At 46.2% G+C, this 21,101-nt stretch overlaps 1 long non-coding RNA gene across 1 annotated transcript; it reads left to right on the forward strand.

Moving 5' to 3' along the window:
• Positions 1 to 8,276: 8,276 nt before the first annotated feature.
• Positions 8,277 to 20,677, forward strand: LOC113944559. The gene is made up of 4 exons (XR_003526723.1): positions 8,277 to 8,481; positions 9,675 to 9,797; positions 15,309 to 15,425; positions 15,514 to 20,677. It is a non-coding gene; the product is annotated as an uncharacterized LOC113944559 (long non-coding RNA).
• Positions 20,678 to 21,101: the final 424 nt, after the last annotated feature.

The following is a 21,101-nucleotide window of genomic DNA, read 5'->3' on the forward strand; positions in this document are numbered from 1 at the left end:
TTTTTAGTGTGTATTGACTTCTTTCTATATTGGAACAATATACCACCTCTGGCAGGCTTTTGTTGTCTCGCTGTCGCAGTCACAGCTGGACACTGGCGATGCAGAGACTGAGGTGTCCCTCTCCTCTTTCCTCTGTGTGCCCTGTGATGTGGGAGTCTTTCCCCCCGCAGCAACTTTGTGAGTACACAGATACTGTGTACTCCTGGGGTGTGTTGCCACAGGACAGTGTTGTAAGCTTCTTACTGCATTTCCCTCCTGGAGTTTAGTAGAATAATCTACCTTGAAGATTTTTCCTTTCTTTGCTGTCGTCTCCTAAGCACATCCCATGAGTGTGTAGTGAGCCAGCTGGTATTCAGAGTGATTCAACCCTCTGGATGAGGCTGCATCAGGAGTAATAGAAATCTCAGCTCCCCTTTCCCAGCCTAAGGTCACAGAATCGCAAAATGGTTTGGGTTGGAAGGGGCCTTAAAGACACACTTGTTCCAAACTCCCTGCCATGGGCAGGGATACCTTCTGCTAGAGCAGGTTGCTCAGAGCCCAGTCCAACCTGGCCATCCACAGCTTCTCTGGGCAACCAGTGCAGCCAACTCCAAAAGTACAAACAACAGGAGGACACACCATCCATTCCTACTGTTAAATAGTGAGCACTGCTGGCATTCCTCATACCAGCATCCATCATTACTCAGTATAGAGAGATGCTCCCACCAGCTACAGGTCAATAAAAGCTCTAGATGATCCAGCAGAGCTTCAACAGGAACCAACAGGGCAGCATGGCTGTTTCTCCTGGCACATTTGTATCCAGCTTTCACATATTGAAAAGAAAATGTTACCATGAGTTCCCAGAGAAACAAAAATGTCTCATAGAGTCACAGAATGGTTTTGGGATGGGAGGAACCTTAAGGATCATCTAGTTCCAACCTCCTGCCGTGGCAAGGAGCACCTTCCACTAGACCAGGTTGCTCAAAGCCCCATCTTACCTGGCCTTGAACACTTCCATGGATGAGCATCCACAGATTCTCTGGACAAACACAATATTTATCTATAAATTAATCACTTTAAATAATAACAATACAGAAAAATTAGCAAAAAAGGCCAGGTCTCTAACTTCTGTTGTTTCAAAAGCAAGGCTTCCAGAGCTTGCATTTATTGTTGAATTATTTTTATGATAAATAAATCCATAGAGGGAGAACTGTTCATACTGTAAAGTTTATAAGAAACAAATTCATACATCCTTTTCACTTTTGTAAAGCTCAAAGATTTACACTGAAAATTGTACCTTCAATGTAGTTAATAAACAGCTGGTATTGACTGGTAAGGCCACCAGGGTGGTTAGACTGTTGTTTCACTTGCGGGGTACGTGATTGAAGGAGATATCTGCGGTGCAAAACTGTGACAAAAAGATGAAATATATGATGAAAAGATGTTTGGATATTCATCAGGAAGAGTGGTATGGGTTTATTCTTAGCTTTTCATGCAGCTGACAATGAAACATTTTTATTCTATTTAAGTGCTAACGTGCATGATCATACAATATATTGCCTCTCGCTAATTATATGCTGTGTTAGGAATACTAATGTCTAGATGATATCTGACTGGGGGAAAAAACCCAAAACGCATCAAACCCAGCTTCTGCAAAATTCTGGGCTAAAATTCCCCCCACGCACATGCAGCCATCCACACCTTAGAAACAGTCTTATTTTGTCACGGTGAACACTGCTGTTGCAGGTTTTTATCAATAAAATAGAAGCAGATGGCTCATGTAGACATGCAAAACCAACGTATCTTCCTTTTTGTTCCCATTGTGGCTGAACGGAGTGAATATGCATCTAGGAGAGGTGGATGTGCTTTGTTCGGAACTGGGATGCAGGTGCCTGGTGCATAATGCATAACTGGGAGGAATGGGAAGTATCTACCCCCCACCCGGTCCCCATGTCCATTCACCCTGACAGAGGGGCCCTGTGGCAGCAGGCTGGGGGCACTTTGGGGAATTAAAGACATTCCCATGTCCCACTGTGTATCTGCTTCCCCCTGCACACCTCCTTTCAGCCAGCTCTGTGTGGGGAAGGAGAAGTGCTGGCTATGCCTTTGATGCCTGCTCTTCCCCACTCTGCCATCCAGAGCCACCAAGATTTGGGAGAGAAGTCCCTCCCGCCCTCTCCATGGTGGTTCTCCAATCACCGGGTTTCTCGTATACACCAGTGACATGTTGGCATCTGCACCAGGGCATGCAGGGGTCAGTGTCACCATTGTGTCTCCTGTGTGTAGATACCAGCCTTGTTGACATCCTGGGACACTGAGGGATCCCCCCATAGCAGTTAGGCTGGCCACAGGGTGGAAACAGAAGTAAGTGCTCAAGTGATGAGCTGGAGAGCTGAAACTGGGCTGACATGAAGCCAGGCATGAGGGATATGTCTGTATCTGGTGAGTACTTTTGCTTACATCTACCTTTGATCATGATCTATTTGTGTGAGCGGTTTACTTCTGACAGGTTGAAGTTGTAGTCCATGCCTACGTTAAGACAGAAAAAGATAGAAGCTAAAAAAACTTTCCAAACTGGTGATTTTGAACTGGGGTTAGTTTGTTCCTCTCAGAATAGCAGTGCCACCTTTGAGGGAGACATGAGAAACCACGATTTCTGCATCCCTGCTGGCATCCACAGGGTTGGCTTTCCAGGACCAGCCCAGAAATAGAGTTTCTTTTTCCAGAGGCTGTTGGTAGCTTCAGTCCCTGGAAAGCTCAGGAAAGGCGGCCAGTATGAGACATGTCTGGGGACGCAGGAAACCCAGCCCAGAGCCCTTCATCTGAAAGACAGTGGGAAAGTGGGGTATGCTGGGAGGCTCAGAGAAAAACAAGGGATTTTGGGAAAACTCACCCTCCTTGGTGTAAATTGGGGATGAAAAATGTGTTCTGTTGATGTTCATGGGTGACCAGGCTCAGTTGAGAGGGCTTGGGTGGGGCTGCAGGGCAGGCTGGGGGTTTGCTCTGGAGTGGCAGCCAGCAACTCCCTCAGACATAGAGGAGGATCTACAGAATCAGGCATCATCTGCAAGCTGCTCAGGGGTTTGGGAGCTCAGGTGGGCGCTGCTGCTGAGGTGGTGACATGATCTGAGTTGGTACCAGCACAGAGTTTTTCTAGCTTGATTATTCATAACACCGCTTCACCCCATGCATTTTCTGAAAAACACTTAAAATTCTCCCTGCCCAATCAACCAGCCTCAATCCTCCCACCAACTCACCCTATTCCTCCCGTATAAACCCAGCACTGAGAGGTGCCAGCAATTGCTCTGGATGACTCGAGCACTGTGGGGGGGGGACCACACTTGTGTTGCTGTTCCTGCAGCCTCACCATGTCCTTTTGGGAATGTCCCCAGCCTCAGGGTGGGTTTTCTCTGGCTGGTTCCCAGTGCAGGGCTAACAAGCACAGGGTTTGTTTCACCCCTCCAGGCAGACTTGTCTGTGTCCCTGTGCAAGCTCGGCACACGTGATGATGAAGCTGCTGGCATCAAACTTGGGGACAGAGGGGGTATGTCTTGGTGCCAACACTTGGTTAGCTTGGCCTTAGTGAGGCTGCCCATAAAATTGGGAATAAAAGACTCAGGATTTCTATGTGCTTGGTGGACAACTAGTGCAAGTGCAATGGGCTTAGCAATCTGCTGGGTCAGCCCCGCTCAGCATCAATTTGTGTGGGTCTCGCTGGGCTCCCAGCTCCCGGCTGTGTTATGTTTTATTGCTCTTATTATCCCGTTCTTCCTCCAGCTGCATTTTAATTCCTTGCTTAGAATGACTTCGTTCCTTGGCAAAGCACCAAGTAATGTTTTTTTCGTCCCTTTTTCCATCCTAATTTTGACCAGTTGGAAAAGTCACATTTTTAATGTCAGGAAACTAAGTTTTGAATTTCAGTGAAAGAGTGATATCATTTTTCACGAGAGGGTGAAAGCATTCCCACTTCTCAATCAGCTCAGTGGAGGCTAAAGCTGAGCTGTCTGCCATCTGTCTCCTCGCCAGTCTCTCTTCCACCATCATCACTTTTTAACAGGTTGGCCAATTTCAATCACATTTGAGCGAAGGGTAACTGTCTCAAAGGCAGTTTTGCTTCTGCAAATTTTGTCAGCTGGCAGAGGATCATTTACAGGGAAGCAGAAAGAAGTAGGTTTGATGGCCAAGGGTTGGTCAGCTGGTCCATCATGACACTGTAAAGCTCCAGACAAGCTTCAGCATGTGCTGACTTTGGTGCTGTCTCTGGTTGAGCTGTGGGTGTCCAAGCGGACATGGTGGAATTTGTTTGGGGGTGGTGGGGAGGATGTAGGGGATAAAGAGCACAAATAAGTAGGAAAATGAACTTCATTAGTTCTGCTCTTCCCCAGCTTGTTTCAGAAGGTTTTTCTAAGTTTTTTTAAAATGTAAGGAGGTAAAAAATAAGTTTTCAAATATTAAAATACCAACAAATTTTCTTGTACAATGAACTGGGAGATAGAGGAGAAAAATAGAGTTCTAGTACTGGAAGAGTAAAAAGAGAAAGCCAGTATTTTAAAATGAAATGCAAAGGCTTCATTTCAGATGCAGGCAGGATTAGCCTCCCTAGGCATCCAGTCCCTCTGAGGTTGGCCAACTGTTGGGAGGCATAAACAGGGTCCAGAAACTGGAGCTACTCATCTTCATTTGCTGTGACAAGCCAATGGCTGGGAAAGCTTTTGAGAATCTGTGTCTGCTGGAGGCAGCTGAGAATGCCAGGCGAGGGATAAAACCTGGTCCAGGACATAGCTCCTCGCATCTGAAAGTTTTCAGGTACAAATGCTGAACATTTTGGGTATATTTTATCTTTCGAAAATACCTTCTGCATGCTGTGTTTAGAAATACAGTACCTGTGTAGGCATATGCTGCCTGAGAAGACTGGTCCTTTTGTACACACATCTTTTGAATGTTTGGTGCTTGAAGTCATTACTTTAATTCACTTTTTCTTTAATACTTGACTTGAGGAGACAACTGTTTTGAAATGAAGGAACTGATTTTTTTTTCTAATTTTGTGAGACAGTTAAAGTAAAGTAGATGCTAATGTTCTGGGCTTTTATATTCCCAATTGCTCTAAACCATTTTAAAATATACATATGTTATAACATTGACTATGCCAGGCAATCCTGCTTTCAAAAGACTAACCTAAAAGAAAAAAGCTGCTCTTCTGTTGTCTGCCTGTCCGGGTTTTATCTTATGCAGTACACATTTAAACCCTTATCTTCTCAAATAATATCACTGTCAATAGGGACTTTGATCCCAGTTCACAGGTCTGTTTAATTTCTGTTGCATTGAAACATTGTGCAATTCAGCTGGACAGTGATTCCCAACCAGGCATCCCTGGCAGAGGGGAAAACTCCTCTTCGGACAAGGTGGGGAGGTGATCTCTCATGCTCCCATGGCAGGAGGAAGAGGATGGGATGGCTTGAGATGGAGCATCTGCTGTTCATCTTGGTGGAGATGCCTTTCAGCCAGCAGAGCAATGCTGGTTTACACTGACAGGGATCTGTTTCCCTGCACCCTCTGCCCCCTGGGAAAGCGGACAAAGAAAAGCAGCTACATCTGGATTGCGGAAGAATTTCTTCCGGGCTGATCAGGGGTTGGAAATACTTCTTTGAGCCAGCTGAGGAAACATAGCTGACCTTTTCGCTGTAAATTATTGCCTGCTAATAGGTTCTCCTTGTGTGCTGAGAGGAGAGGGGAAGATGTGTCTTTACAACAGAAGTTGTGTTGAATGTTAAAAAAAATACAGTAATTTTCACGAAGATTGGAGTAAGTGAGGCTGTCGTTCATTCAGCTCTTAGGCACGGAGTAGGTGCTTCTGTGTCTTCCTTTTCTGTCTCTGCTTACAGAAGTGATATTACTGAATTAATTATGACATCTTTGTGAAGAGCTGACGAATCGCTCAAGTCCTCTATTCAGCAGTAGAGAAATGTCAGGTTCATCTCGCAGTAAATTTAAAATTACACCAACCTGAACTACTGCTACTGGCAGCATAATAATAAGGTAGGTAATCAAAATCAATTAAATTCCAGTGCCTTCCTATTGTTCTAGAAAATTCAAATTTGAATTTAGTTGGAGTTCATTTGACTTCTCAATAAAAGAAGCAGAGCTTCAGAGATAATTGGAAGTAAGTATATGGCTGTGAGTGATCTTTCCTCAAACTGCAAAGACCAGGAGAGCTGAGTGCATTCGCATGTTCGTGCATGCTGAGTACCAAACACAGCCAGATGCTCAGAGTCAAGGGAGTAACTGGTTTGAGTCTGTGGCATTGATGTGTGTTAGCTGGGACTCAGGCCTGCCAAGACTCAGTTTATTAAAATTTGGATGAGATATTGATCCAGGGGAATGCCAGCTGAAGTGTGCTTCCATTCCTACCATGTAAGAGGGAGGAGGACTAAGGCTGGTGCAAGCTCCTCTGCAGGACCTTCATGGAGACCCTGGAGCAACCAGAGGGAGGGGAACTCCATGTGTCCCACCAGCAGTGATATGCCAAGTTACAACGTGTGTGGGACACCATCTTACAGATCACAAGACAACAGGGGATTGCCCAGGACCTTCAGATGCTGCTAAAATGAATGTTTTCCCATAGCACCTTGCCTTGTTTTTGGCACTGCCTGAGACTTTGAGTCACTTTCAGTAACAAGATGGAACATGGTTGCCCAGAGAAGCTGTGAATACCCCATCCTTGGAAGTGTTCAAGGCCAATTTGGATGGGGCTTTGAACAACCTGGTCTAGTGGGAGGTGTCCCTGCCCATGGTAGGGAGGTTGGAACAAGATGATCTTTAAAGTCCCTTCCAACCCAAACCATTCCATGATTTATGGGCTGGAAGGAGTGATGGGAATGGGTATGGTATTAGCATGAGCCTCTCAGGAGCTACAGTATCATCCATGCTAGTTGTGTGGAAAAGGACACAGTTGGGAAGCACAGAAGAAAATTTATTGTCTAAGAAGATTTCCTCTTGGAGAAAAGTCCTGAGCAAAGCCGAGGCTTGGTGCTGGGACTGATCTAAGACAGTATTGTGCTGGTAACTTCATTACAGCCATTAACACCAATCTGGCTTTCCAGAAAAGGTCATCTTGTACACCTCCTTTTCAACTTGTACAACTCCTCTGGGAATGACTTACTTCTTCCAGGGAAGTTCTCTACACATACTTGGCTGTACTGTTTTTTAAAAAAGAATTTTTTTAAAATTTTTTTTTCATATTCTTCTATCTGCCAGTATTTTCAGGAAAGAGATTTCCCCTCTGTTCACTTACACATTTAAGATTGTATTTATTCCTTTTAAACTTTTTCTGGGCATTGCTCGCTGGACCCTCGGTTATGAGGGTAGGCTGAGCCTGATATCCTACCTATTGCCATAAGGAGGGTGCTCAGCAGTAAAATCCTACTGTCTGAGTGAGGCACAGTAGTTGTCCCACCCCACAGTGACCTGCTGTTTTGTTCGGGAGGAGATTTGGGTTGTTTTGCTCTGCAGCTTTTATTCCTGCAACAATCCAATTTCTACCCATGGGATTGCAGAGTGCTGTAGTGCCTCTTTGGGATCACGGGTGTATTTGCCAGGGTGAGACCCAGGGCACGGTTGTGGAACATCCCGAAAGCTCAGGGGAAAAACAGTGTGTGAGGATCTGATGTGGGAATGGAGGAAGAAGGGAGCAATGTAAGTAGGGAGGGAAGAGAATTGTGACCCAGCAAGAGAGCAGAAGAGCTCGGCTCTCTGCCAGCAGTACCAAATTGGACTCACCTCTCCCTCCAGCCTTTCTAGGCACTGACTCGTGTTTTTCCCAGTCTTACCCTGAAGCAAGCAGAGCTCTCGCACTCTCAGCGCTGCAACGGGCACTCAGCATCTCTCCAGCTGCCGACCCTCTCCGTGCCTCCTTCAGTCCACCCTGAAGGGAGATTTTATGCCCCCCCTTCCACTCCCTCGGGCTGCTACCTCCCTCCCAGTTTGGGTGTTTCACATCCCCGTCCTCTGCCGCGAGTCTCAGGCAGCTCCTCACCGCCTGTCCAGCTCTGAGCCGCGGCATCTGCTCCATCTTCCGGCTCACCCCGCAGCCCGGGGGCCCGCCCGGCACGGCACGGCTCGGCTTGGCTCGGCGCAGCACGGAGCATCCCGGTGGCGGGACCTTCCCCTCCCTCCTCCCTCCTTCCCCGTTCCTCCTCCCTCCCCGCGGCCTCGAGTCGCGCCAGTGATGGAGAGAGCGTCACCGTCTCCTAGCAGCGCTCCTAGCAACGCTCCTAGCAACCGGGCAACATCTGCTCCCGCTGGACCAATCCGCGCGGGGAACATCTGGGCACCCACCTCCGCGGGCTGCGGCCGGGAGGTGATGCGCTCCTCAGTGGCTGCAGGGACCCGCAGGAGCTGCCACCACCGCCACCACCGCTACCACCACCTCCACCGCCACCACCTCCTCCAGGAGCAGCGAGGGAAGGACGGAGCAGCCCTCCCTCTGGAGCCGGGGCTCGCTGGGTGAGTGGCGCTGAGCCGGGGGAGAGCAAGCTGTGGGGGTTGTCCGAGGCAGTGAAGTGGCGCGGGGCTTTGCTGGTGGGATCTGTCTCAGCGGGTTTAGCAAGTGGCTGTTGGCGGGGAGTAAGTTTTGTGTTTGTTTGTGAGTTCTCGGCTCTGCTGCATCCTGGAAGAGGGCAGAGAGCTGAGAGGGAGGCTCATGCACGTCCCGCAGTGCTATAGGCTACGGGCAGAGGTGCTGCTGCTCTGCCGGGCTGTAGCATGCTCTACGAAAGGTCATTTCAATCAGAGTCCTCTTTTTACGGTCAGAGCTGAACTCTGAAAAGTAACCATAGCTCTTCGTTCATTGCCTGTTAATGGTGTCATCTCTGGGATGACACAACTGTCTAAATATAGTTGTCTTATAGCTGCGAGGCATGAATATGCACACATACATGCTCTTTCTTTCTTGCAGGATTTAGACAAGTCTAATTTCATTCATGTGCATAAACAAGTGTGAGTGTCTCTTCACACACATATGAAAGTGCAGAGTTTAGGTAAACTACCACATATCTGTGATAATTTTTCCCCCAGAGTAGGAGATATTCTTATATGCCGGATACTTCACTGAGAAGGCATCAGCCTGGAAGCTGCACTGTACGTCAGGCAAACACTGAAACATGCACCCTGCAATAATTCTGTTGAAGAGAAACGGGAATATGACTTTCCCCGGACCTGTATTGCTCTGCAGGCAGTGTGAGTGTGTATGATAGGAAATGATTGCTACTACTCAAAATAATGGTGTTGGTTCATAGTAGCCCTTTAGCTGTCCTCCGAGGATGACAAGAATGAATAGAGAAAATAATGTGCCAATTAAAGAGGTGTTCAGGGCAGAATTCATGTTCTAGGTCTGGAAATGTCTGGATATTTAGAGGAGCAAGCAGCATTTTTGCAGCATTTGCTCTGAGAGGATATACCACTGAGGGACTGAAATGTTTTTTCTTAATGTTTTATGATGATGTTTGAAAGGGATTCCAGGAAGCAAGGTCAAAGTTAGAGAATTGAGTGTGACACCAGAACTCTTATTTATTCCTGTTACTAAGCCCTGTGGGGATGCTGAAATAGCACTTTCTTCTCGTGAGGTCCAGCCACTTGCCGTGTTTGTCCTGACTTTGCCACCTGAGCTATGTGTGTTTCTCCTTGATGCACCACCCCAGGTAACCGTTCAGCAGTGCCGTGCTGCCAGAAATGCTCGCTGAGCCCGTGCGAGGGGGAAATCTTACCAGAACTGCTGAGATTATCCCAGAAAGACCCTTTGCAGATTGACTCCGCATCGTCAGGTAACTAACAAGTTTGCAGACTTCAGCTGGTCGGGTTGAGTGAGGGAATTTACTGGGATTAGTGTTGAAAGGGGGTGAACCTGGAATTATTATTTTGTTCTATTGATAAAAGCAGTGGGACTGTAGGAATCGAGACGGGAATAGTCACTCAGCCATTAAGTCTCGTGCCTTCATGCCCTCGTGAGAGCTATTCAGATGCTTGTGCCTTGTACACACGTGTGCCGAGGGAGAATCTGCAATTAGGGAGATCTGTAAAGCAATTAGCCAACTAAAAGGTAGTTTTAAAGTGCAAAGCCAGCAGACAACAGTACGGCTGTGGGTCCCCACCTTTCCGTGAGTCAATGAAAGGGGGCTTACTCTGTCTGAGAGAGGGATAAGGCTCGATACACTGGAAGGACTGCAATCGATTGGCAGTCCGTGTGAAATCCTAGGGCTGGCATGTGTTTTCGATCCACATGTTCATCTGCCTGTGGTCTGGTAGCTTTGCATTATCAACTGGGAATCCCACAGTGGGACCAGCTGCTTATGCTTCCCCTGAAGAGGGGGAAAAGCTGCAGCAGAGCATGCGAAATCAGAGGCAGGTGTCAGCTGAGCACCCCCTAATTGCAAGTGCTCTGAAGGTTAGAGACGGGGGAATTTATCACGGCAGTTTGACAGCAGTCACAAGGACATGATGATACGTCCTGCCATGTCCAAGTCACATCTCCCGCCAATAAATAAAGGCCAATTTCTGTGTGCTCAGAAGCTTGAGGTTTTCTATTTGTGCATGCAAGAGATGCTCAGAAATGGTTTCCGTCTCAGCCAGCTTTAGCTTGTATATTGATTATCCTCCTTAGGCTGCGATAGGAACCCTGCAGGGCACCGGCACATTTGAGTCACCACCTCCGTGCGCAGCGGCGGCAGGTCTGGCTCGGCCAGCCGGCTCTGTGCTTACCCCCTGCAGATGTCTGCATCAACACCAAATAGTATCGACTCGTACAACCCCTTTCACTGCAGCACTGAGCAGGCAGGGATGAATTTTCTTCCAGAGAAAAGGTAGGGGAGGTGGAGGCACAGGCAGGTGTGGGGATGCTCCCAAGGGCTCACGTGCAAGTTCTGGGACAGAGCTGCTGTGCAAACCGGGGCTTCCAGATTCCTCTCCATTGCCTGAGATGAAAAACGGCGAGATTTGATTGTTTTTTTCCTGGCTGTTCAATCATTTATTAAACTCTGTTTTAGCTCCTGCCTCGGCAAGGTTGCAGCCCTGTGGAAATCACCCGGCACTAATTCGTGCCAAAGAGGGGTTCCTGTCACTGGGGCAATGCAGGAGCACAGGGGCCAGATGAAGTAAATTTCTTGCAATTTGCAGTTCAACTGGGAAGTTGCCATGCTATAAATCTATTTCCAACCCAATTTAGATAAGATAACCCTCTGTCCAAACATGCCTAATAACTCTGTGAGTACCACGCCATCGAGCACCATAATCTGCTCTTTTGAAAGTACAATTAAAGCCCCTGCGAAGCTGTGTTTGAGAGCTCCGAAGCTCGAGACAGAGGCGCCTATTCCGCCCTCACTGCCGCGCATGGGATTTATATTTCAAACTTCCATTAGCGCTAATGGCAGCTGCAGCCGCCGTGCTCCGATGTGCTGATGTGCCGCGCATGCAGAGCAGGCACGGCACCGGCGGGGTGTAAACACCGGGCAGCGTGAGCAGCAGCGCCTGCCCTGGGGCTCCCGAGCCCTCGGCAGCGCTTCCCGCTGTTGCAAATTGCACCGAGTCCTTGGTGAGCAGCAGAGGGCTCGCGGCTGAACGCTGCCGGGACGCTGAATGCGCTTTTCCAAGGTTCGTCCAGGCTGGAAGGACAAACCCCAGGCTCAGGACTCAGCGCTTCGCTGGTTAGTCTCCCCGCGGGGAAATTTGGCCCCGTGCCTTGACTTGTGTAGCGCTGAGAGAAAACGTAATGTGATTAAGATGTATCTGTCTCTGAGCTTGAGTGAGGCAGAGGCAGTGACTCATACCACCTTGCTGTAGCTGTCAAAACACTTGGCTCGCGAGAATAGCCTTCTACACAAAAAGCACTGATTCAATATGTTTATATTTAAACAAAACACTAAGGGTCTGATTCACTGCGGCATTACTACAGCCTGTAACCCCAGCCAAGCAGCTCCCAGGCACGCACCAGAGCCAGTGCACGCTGACTTTCAGTAAGTGTTAGAGAAAGGCTTGGTCCTTGAGAGCATCCTGCGGGGAGAGGGGCCCCTGGAAGGCTTTAGCATCCGTGCTGGTCTTGAGGGCACAGTGCAAGGTACAGTTCATGCTCTCATTCCCTGCACCTGCAGACAGGTGTGTGGGCATCACTTGCAGCCACAAAACATGACGGTGACAATGAGATTGGTGGTGGGATGGTAGCTACACTGAGCACCAAAGCAGACCTCAAACTTCTGTGGAGCAGCCCTGGGATGGGACTTGTTTGCCTTCAGCTCACTTTCTCACCCTATAGCTGGAGGTGTGCAGGCAGCACCCCTTCCCTCCCGGAGAGAGGAAGGTAGCAGCTGAGCTGGTGTCGGGAAATGAGTCCCCCAGGCGCTGCAGATTTGGAACTGCTGGGATTTGCTAACAGCTGGTGTGTTGTCAAGCGGCTTGAGGGTACTTTGCTCCTAGAGTGTAGTCTTTCATTTAAAAGTGGGAACACATTTAAAGGCAAACTTACAGCCTAGAGATGCTCTTGGTGTTTGCTTGGTTGTTGTTTCCCTTCCTTGCTCCTAAACCAAGTTGTGTGTGGGGGGGAAGTTGTTACAACTCTGCTGCTTTAGCTTATGTAAGGTCTTTAGGAGTTTAAATACAATCAACCACTTTGCACTCAGTGGGTACATCCCAGGCTGGTGCTGAACATAACCCCACAAAAGGGGTGCCAGTTGGATGCTCAATGAACTCACTGCCAGGATGGTCATATATATCCCTCAGCAAAATACAATTTTTCCGTCTGTGCCTGCCAGCCAGCAACAGACCCCATCCTGTGGCATGTGCTTAAACACAGACTTCCCTCACTCTCTCCCTCCCTCCCTCCCAGGGTCAGGGTGCCAGTGCTCCTTCCTTTGTCCCTGTTCTCTGCTCTTTGCTGGCATCCACAGGACCACCTGTGCTAAGGAGATGCTGAGTTTCACACTGTCACCCTCCATTCTCTGGGGCAGGGAGAGAAATTCCTGTGGCATGGAGCGGCAAAGCAGAGGTTTGTACGGAGCTAGTGGAGCTGTAGAACTGAGCCACGGTGCTCTGTGCACTGTGATTGTCTGTGCTGCCCCTGCTCTCAGGCTGATTTTCTGTTTATGCTTCACACAGGCATTATTAGGGCCACGGCCCCAGCCTTTTCCCTGAAAAACTCTAGGGAGCAAATTAGAGCACTTAGAGTCTTGGTTTGAGGGAAAGGATGGGTCCATAGTTGAGTCATCTACCTGTGTGTTGGGTTTGGCTCCATTCCCAGCCCTGACAGCCTGAGTGGCTACAGGACTGTCACTTCATCTGTCTGTACCTTTGTCTGTCTCAGAGAAGTGTGAGGAAAACTGTAGAATTCTCCCATCCCATGGCACTGGGAGATAAAAGCATTTGCTGTTGTGCTCAGATAAGACAGCAGTGGGGTTTCCACCTAGGAGAACATAATATCAGCGTAATTAAATGTCCAGGCTGTCAGGGTTCTGGTGTAACTCAAATACTGGAATAAAACCTGCAAGCAGTGAAGGTTGCTGCACATGAATTTAAACCAGGGTTTACAGCTGCTCAATGCTAACGGAGTGGTGAAGACCACAACTGTGCCCTTGCCTTGGAAAGCTGAGGTGGATGCAGGGTGCATCCCTGGTGTATGTGGTCATCCAGGGTGATGAAAATGTAGTGTTGTTCCACTGCAAGAGCGATAGTCTGTCACCCAGAGAAATGCTGCTGTTTTGTTCAATCCGTATTGGGATGGGTTCCAGAGCAGGGCTGAGGGGTCACCGCTCCAGATGGGCTGTTAATACACCAGTCAGGAGTTTTCTGTAAAGATTTGTAACATACTTTATGAGAAACCTCCCTCCTCATGGACTTGAAATTCAGTGAGAAAGCACAAGAAGAGTCTCGTGTGAGGGAATTTCTTCTTCAACCCCTTCTTGTGGGTTTTTGATGTAGAGGAAGGAAGGAAGGAAGAGCACATTGATCCTTCCTGCTAGTGAAGGAGAGATTCTGTCAGTCCTTGAAATGGTTGTGTGGGTATCCTATTACTCCCACCTGCAGCTATGACTCAAGGAGTCCTTCATGCCCCATGGCAGGATCCTTCTAATGATGTGAGATCTGTGTTCTAGCTGTACAATATCCTTTGGCTTTTCTGCTGTGACAGGGAAGCTGTCCAGAACCAAATCCTTTATTTTCTCAGAAAAGTTTCAAATGCTGCCATAAGGAGATCTCAATTTGGGGAAGAAAATATTTCCCATAGGACCTGACTTTGAGTTATTCTATGAAGTGGGTCTGGATACTTTTCCTGAATTGACTTTAGATATCAACATAATAAGTTTTAAAAAATGGTACATTTAAAAGTAAACAACAGAATTTTCTTATAAAAGAGAGAGAGTGGGAATTGATGCCTCTCACAAGTGCACATGCCCCCTCTTATTTTCTGGTCAATAGCAAAGCAAAGACCAATCCTGGCTCTCACAGGGACCCAGTGTTCATCAGACTGAGTACCACTGGAGTCATGGACTTCATTAAGATGCTGAATTAACACCATGACGCATTTCTATAGAGATGAGAGAGCTGAGAACAGCCAGCCAGGCCTGCCTGCAGGAGCACAGGGTCCCCTAGTCCTCTGCAGGGCTCTTCTGTGGGTAACCAGACCTCCACTGGGATCTTTTCACTGGACAAAAGAAAAGCCCAGTAGTTCCTTCTCTTAGTCCAAAGGTTGAGCCTTCATCCTCTGTGCCCTGAAAAACTGAAGCAACACAGAGAACAAACCAACTCCATCACCCTCCCACTGAACTGAGGCTCTGCTGCTTCTCTGAGACGACACTACCATCTAGTGAATATGCTCTGTATTGGTTTTCCAGGGAAGCCACGGAGCTTCTGTGCATGGTGTGTGGAAATCAAAACCCATCCCTTGGCCTGCACACCCCACAGCGTGGCACATGATCCTGTCCTGCAGACGGATGGTCCCATCCCAGTAACTCCTTATGGTGACCTTCCCCCCTTGGCCATCTCTCACCTGCTCCATGATGCTCTGGCTGGCCAGGACAGCCCACTCGGCCTATGCCTGGTGCTGTGGTGGTCAGTCCAGAGAGGGGCTTGCTGTGCTGATAAGCCTCAGGGTGGGTGTTTCAGAAATGCCTTCACATTTGCCAGCCTCTCAATTGTTTTTCCAGTGTGTTGAAGGCGGCAGGTCGAGGCTGAGTGTCACCCCGGGTGCATCCCCCCTCCGGACCCCTCCTTCCCCTACATGCCCCAGACTGTGATGTTACAGCCACCAGGGCAGCAGGCAGTACTGACCTTCTTTTTCTTCTTCTTTTGTGCAGAGCTGGTCTGATCAGGGCCTACCAAAGACATTAACGACGTCGAAAGTAGCCTACTTTAAGAGAAAATATGCAGAAGAAGAACATTTACATCAAGATTACCATGAGTATTGTCCAAAAGTGAGTATCTCTCTGATTCCAGACCCCATCCTCCCCCGGTTTCACTCTTTGCTGCTAAAGACCCATTCACTTGCTCTTTACTCCCCAGCACTTGATATTACCAGAGGACCGGACTTGTATCCTAAAACTATCCCTCCAGAAACTCCGCTTCCTGGACGACCCCGAAGCCTATCTCCGTAGGTCTGTATTAATTAACAATCTGTTGAGGAAGATTCACCTAGAGACAGAGAGGGAGAGCTATGAATACTTTAAGGAGGCTCCGTGCTATAGGACTGCTTACTCTGACGCACGAAAACGGCTGAAGTTTATGGTGCAGGAGTGCTGTTCCCAGTCGCTCTATTATGAAGAGCTGCACTCGTATCGCATCGTGCCTTACTCTGCAGAGAACGCCGTTTACGGAATGGGCTACACGGGCAGCCACCTGGAGCAAAATTCTCAGTTGCTTATTTATAAAATGAATTAAAAGTAGCTGTTAGACCCACTGATGTTTGTTTCTGAATGCTTGAACTGCTTACTGAGGTGTTAAGGTGAGGCACTAATTGCAGATCAAAGGCGGATGCGTTGGGAGCTGAGTGGAAGGTACTTTGGATAATGCTCTGCAGCCCCCACTGTTAAACCCCCCGGTTGTGAAGTACCTTACTGTACACAGAGAGCTGGTGCAATACGGAGGTCCTTACCCGCAGAGACTGCGTGCAGCGCGCTTTGTAGAAACAAAGCTGCATTTTTAAGTTCCCTGTGTGTAGATACAGACGTTCCAAATCACTTTTACAGCTAAATTATGCCATCCCTGGTGAAAGGGGAACTGCCCAAAGCAGTGGAGTAGTCTAACAGTGAGGAGTAAAACACAAGTTATCTACTGTAAAGGTATAGATAGAAAGTTTGTTTGAGAAATGCTTTGACCGTGAAGGAGTCAGTGCCAAAGGAATCAGCCTTTAGTTTAGGATTTTCAGAGACTGAACTCGCTTGCTACTTACAAGACACTCTACACCGAGATTTGCAAGGGTTTGTGGGTTGTTTTTTTTTTAAATAACTGCATTCACCTTTTACTTATATTATCTCTTAGCTGGTATCTACTTTGCTATTTTAATAAGAACCAGAATGACTCACAGGAAAGATTGTTTCTTCAGCCCATCATTGGTGTTCCCTTAACTTCATTTGCCTCTTTCCCTAGCTGTTTCCCTGATACTTCTTTGCATGCTAATTTGCTGTTTGGCCCGAGGTTCACACTGGTGCTAGGGAATAGACAGCAATTTCTTTTTATGTGGAATATAGAAGGCAGAAAAGCAATGGTAACCCTCGTAGATAGAGAATGAATGTATCTGACAGATGCTGATAAGACCTCAGAGGTTCTGATGAAACTGCTCAGCATTAGTAATAATGTTTCAGGTTAAGCGAAATGTCTAATTTCAATCTGGGAATTAACTTTAGAAGATGTAAATATATATTTCACAAGCTACGACATGCGAGATGTTCAGCAAATGGAATGACTACAAGTGGAAAGTTTTATAGCTGCCAAAGCTACGTCATGAAAATACCAAAGAGTAACACAAGGGAAAAGATGATACTCCAGCAATGGGGTCAAAAGCAAAGATTGCACTATAATCTGGGGAAATGTGATTAATGAGCCTGTAAATTAGCTGTTAGCGATACACCTGCAGTTCACCCACGGGTGACCTGCATCCCAGAATTGCTGAACAAATATACAAGATGATTCAAAGCCTGACAAAGTCCTGCAGGTCTGTTGGCTTACAGCAAAGAAACTGGCTTTGCCTCGCTGGCTATCACCACTTTAAAGCTTTAAAGCAAAGTAAATAATAGCGCACACTCAGCTGGAGGCAGATATATATATATATATATATAAGAAACTAATTTTTTTTAATATTATTTTGAAAGGCTTTGCTCGTGCAGATGTGGCTGATGCTATTTCTGAAGCATTATATGGTATGAACAAATACCATGGCTTGCCAGGAACATGCTTTGTGTCAGATTCCTCCTGTCACCCTGCTTAGAGCATCCTAGTTGTGTGAGTTGCACATATCATCACAGCTCTCAGGCACATGTTAGTGCAGGAGAAAAGGCAGGAAGGCAAAAGCAAGAGGTGTGAAGAACAAAGTCAACTCTGATATGAGTGGTTAGAAGCCGGTAGAGGTATAAGAGACAGAAGAAAGCAGTAAAATCCAGATTTTTATTTTTTTTTTAAATAATAATAAAAAAAAGGCGGCAGTGCAATTCAAAACAAGGATAACCTGCAAACTGGAGAACATAAACAGCACAGATATTGTGGGAAGGCTGGAAAAACAGGGCTGTGCTGTTTGGGAGGTGCTGTTAGTCATGATGAATGTTCAGGTTTTAGTTTTTATTTTGAGACGAGGCACATTTACTTGTCTTGTAAAAGAGGATGTCTTTAAATCCTTGGTCAGTGCAATTCAGCATCAGAGCTGCCTGGCTATGTATGGTTCATTCCTGCTGCCCCTGGGCTTGCAGCAGCCCCAGATCATGTGAATGGTTAAGCTTTCATTTGGTGTGGTTTGAGAAATCTCCAGTTGAAGGTGGCCGTACCCACCTCAACAGGGGGCTGAGAGAGGCCAGGCTAATGATCAGGTGTGTGGAACAGCCCCAGTACCACCAGTAGGAGCTGGCAGAGAAGCCCATCTGCTGCGTGGGCTGTGGGCTGGCGAGAGGAAGGCTGTTGTGAGAGGTGCCATTATCCCCCAGGGAGCTCTCTGGCCTCTGGGGGCACCTCACACGCCTCGTGCTGCCTTTAGGGCTGGGATGGTGGCAGAGGAAAATTGTTCCTGTCTTCTGATTTTTCAAACCATGTAATTCTCCATTCCGAATTGATCTGATTTATGCATTTTTTTCTCTTCATGTCCATTTCACTTGAATTCATTATGATCTAGCAGCTACATGAAATGCTAAAACGCTTCTTTTCTCTCACTGACTGACTTTATTATATTGGTAGGATGGTTCTGACTTGAATAAATAAAACTTTTAACTTAAAATTAGTAATGTTTCAGTGAAACGAAAAAAGCTCAGTAGGATCAAAGTCTTTAACCTCACTTGAAAAAAAAAACCACTGGCCCTGTCAGATTCATCTTTGAAAAGGTTCTTTGCCTGCTGGAAGAGGCAGATACTTTCTTGCCTATTGAAAGCTTCTCTGATGAGGTGTTAAAATAACTGAACACATATAATAGACAAAAAATCTGCATCAGATCACGAAACTCCTAGGACAAAGGATGATATTTTACTCTTGTTTCTCTCATGTATTATTTTCTTGAACAAAAAATATTGTTCAATTTCTTAACTTTTACTTGCTCTCGGAGCTGTTCGAATGGATTATTTCTTTCTAGAGAAAAAATTGGTTTTGTTTGGTTGACTTATTGATATTAAATTGAATCAAAGGTCCCCAATTCTAAATGGTTTTAGTCTACTTTAGTTTTTACTGCCTTCCACTTTGCCCAGTGATTGGTCCTGTTGAAAAGTGGATTTGAAAGATTCTACTTTAGTGCTTAAAAAACATAGTTTATGGGGTGATAAAGAAGTACAGAGGTGCAATAACGTTGCAAGTGACTCCCAAAATATTTAATTGTACAGCTTTTGAACTGTATACTGATTTTAACATTTAGTTCCCAAGTTACTGGGTACCAGCACTTTAATACAGCTACATACAGTGATTTTTCTTTATGGGGTATGTAGCTACAATTCAGCTCTTCTGGCTTCTGATGTGTGAATCTGTCTGTAGGTGGTCAAATTTCAGTGAGATATATATATATATATATATATGTTCTATTATGACTGCATTAGGAACTCCTACATATGGGCTATGTTTGCACTGGATGTAAAGAAAGTCCTTCCTTCCCTTTGACTCAGTTGCCTTGGAGATAGAATATTCATCGGAGAGAATATAAATGAGCTGGGTGACAAGGACAGACTTGGTGATGAGAGCTGATCATTTAGAAAATGACTGACTTAGGACGATTCATTTTCACCTTGGAATAGCAGCACACTGGGCTGTAATTAGTGTTTCTGTGAGTTAAGTTTTCTTTGTGTTGCTTTTCCCTACCTGACTGGAAATGTCGATTGATAGTGGGGTGGCTCCGTGGCAGGCACAGTGTGGGTGTCATGTCTCTGCCTGTACAACCCAGTGATGAACCCCAACATATTGCTTGAGCAACTTGGTCTAGTGGAAGGTGTCCCTGCCTACGGTAGGGGTGTTGGAACTGGATGGTCTTTAAGGTCTCTTCCAACCCAAACCATCCCACGATTCTATGATATTAGGGCCCTGATCCTGTAAATGCTTCAGTTATCATCCAGTGTCCTTGCACAGACCCTCTTGCCTAATCCCAAGAGTCTCCTCGTGTTCTTGATGCTCAGCATGTCTATGAGCCTGTGCAGGGCTGGGGCTGCTGGTTCTCCTCAATTGCCTCATTATCAGTGAAAGTGATTATTGAGCTGCCGCTTGAATTCTTGACTACATTTATATTGCACTGTAAATTGAACTTTTGTTTTCAATGAATGTGTTGAGTATATGGACTATTGTGCCTTAAAGTCCCATCCTCATGCGAGCCTTTGTAAATGTTCTGTAAATCTGCAAACCATCTATTGCTGATGACTCTGTGCACTCTATACAGATCTGATTTGGTACTTGGCAGGACCTTGGGAAACCCAACCCTGACCTCAGTTTGCCGTGAACACAGAGGGGATATGCCAATTCCCTCTCCTCTTCTTTGTTTCTTTTTTTTTTTTTTTTTCAGATTGCTTTCCTCTTTGCTGTTCATGAAATTCTGTTTTTCTGGTTTCTGTCACAGCTGGGTTCTGGGTCACCTACAGCACCAGGAGCCCCTTGCAGGAACTCAGAAAGTTGTAGAAAAAGTTGTCTCCAGCTTTTAAATGCCACCTGTGGGCGTGCTCTCAGGAGGGAATCACAGCTGCATATAACAACTGTGGCAGGTGTTGTCAAGTATATCATCATATATTTGACATGATTAACAGAGCAGAAAAGGGAACACCTATTTCTATTGAAACGCATGAGCCTGCATAATGTTAAATACATGGTGATTATGCACCAAGTAATTGGAATAACACCTACTGGTTCTGTAACAAAAAACAGCTTTTTAATGTTTAAAATTACCTGGGACCTGATTGAAGGTTTTTATGAAATTGTTTTCTAAAGTGAATAGTAGAAAAATGTATATGTATTTTAAATATACGTATGATGTGCATGTTATTAATAAAGATCTATTTCTATTGAACAAGATGGACTCTTGTTGAATGTATGTTATTTGGTTTAGAAGTTAACATGTAATGTTACTAAATAAAGGTTTTTAACACGATTAATCCCCTGAAAAACTTATAAGCTGCAGATTCTTTGAGGATGAACCTGGGGTTACTCCTTTGGATGCTCTGTAAACTCTGCCAATTACTTGTCCTGTCCTGATCCCACTGTTTGCATCCCAACTTGTCTATGGGCTTAGCCCTTCCTCTTTTCCTTGTTTATTTATTTGATTTAAAAATCTGCAAGAAACCATTTTTCTAATGATATTCTGCAGGGCATCTTCCAGATGCTGTCAAAGGGTGAAAGAAAAAATAGTTAGCTATTAAAGCAGTTCAAGAAAATGGTATTTTTACTAAAAATCCTGAATATAATGGAAAGATCACCATCTTCCTCCTCCTCAG

The sequence above is a fragment of the Corapipo altera genome, unplaced genomic scaffold (genome assembly GCF_003945725.1).
Source record: "Corapipo altera isolate COAL_440 unplaced genomic scaffold, ASM394572v1 23, whole genome shotgun sequence".
In the NCBI taxonomy this organism is placed as follows: Eukaryota; Metazoa; Chordata; class Aves; order Passeriformes; family Pipridae; genus Corapipo; species Corapipo altera.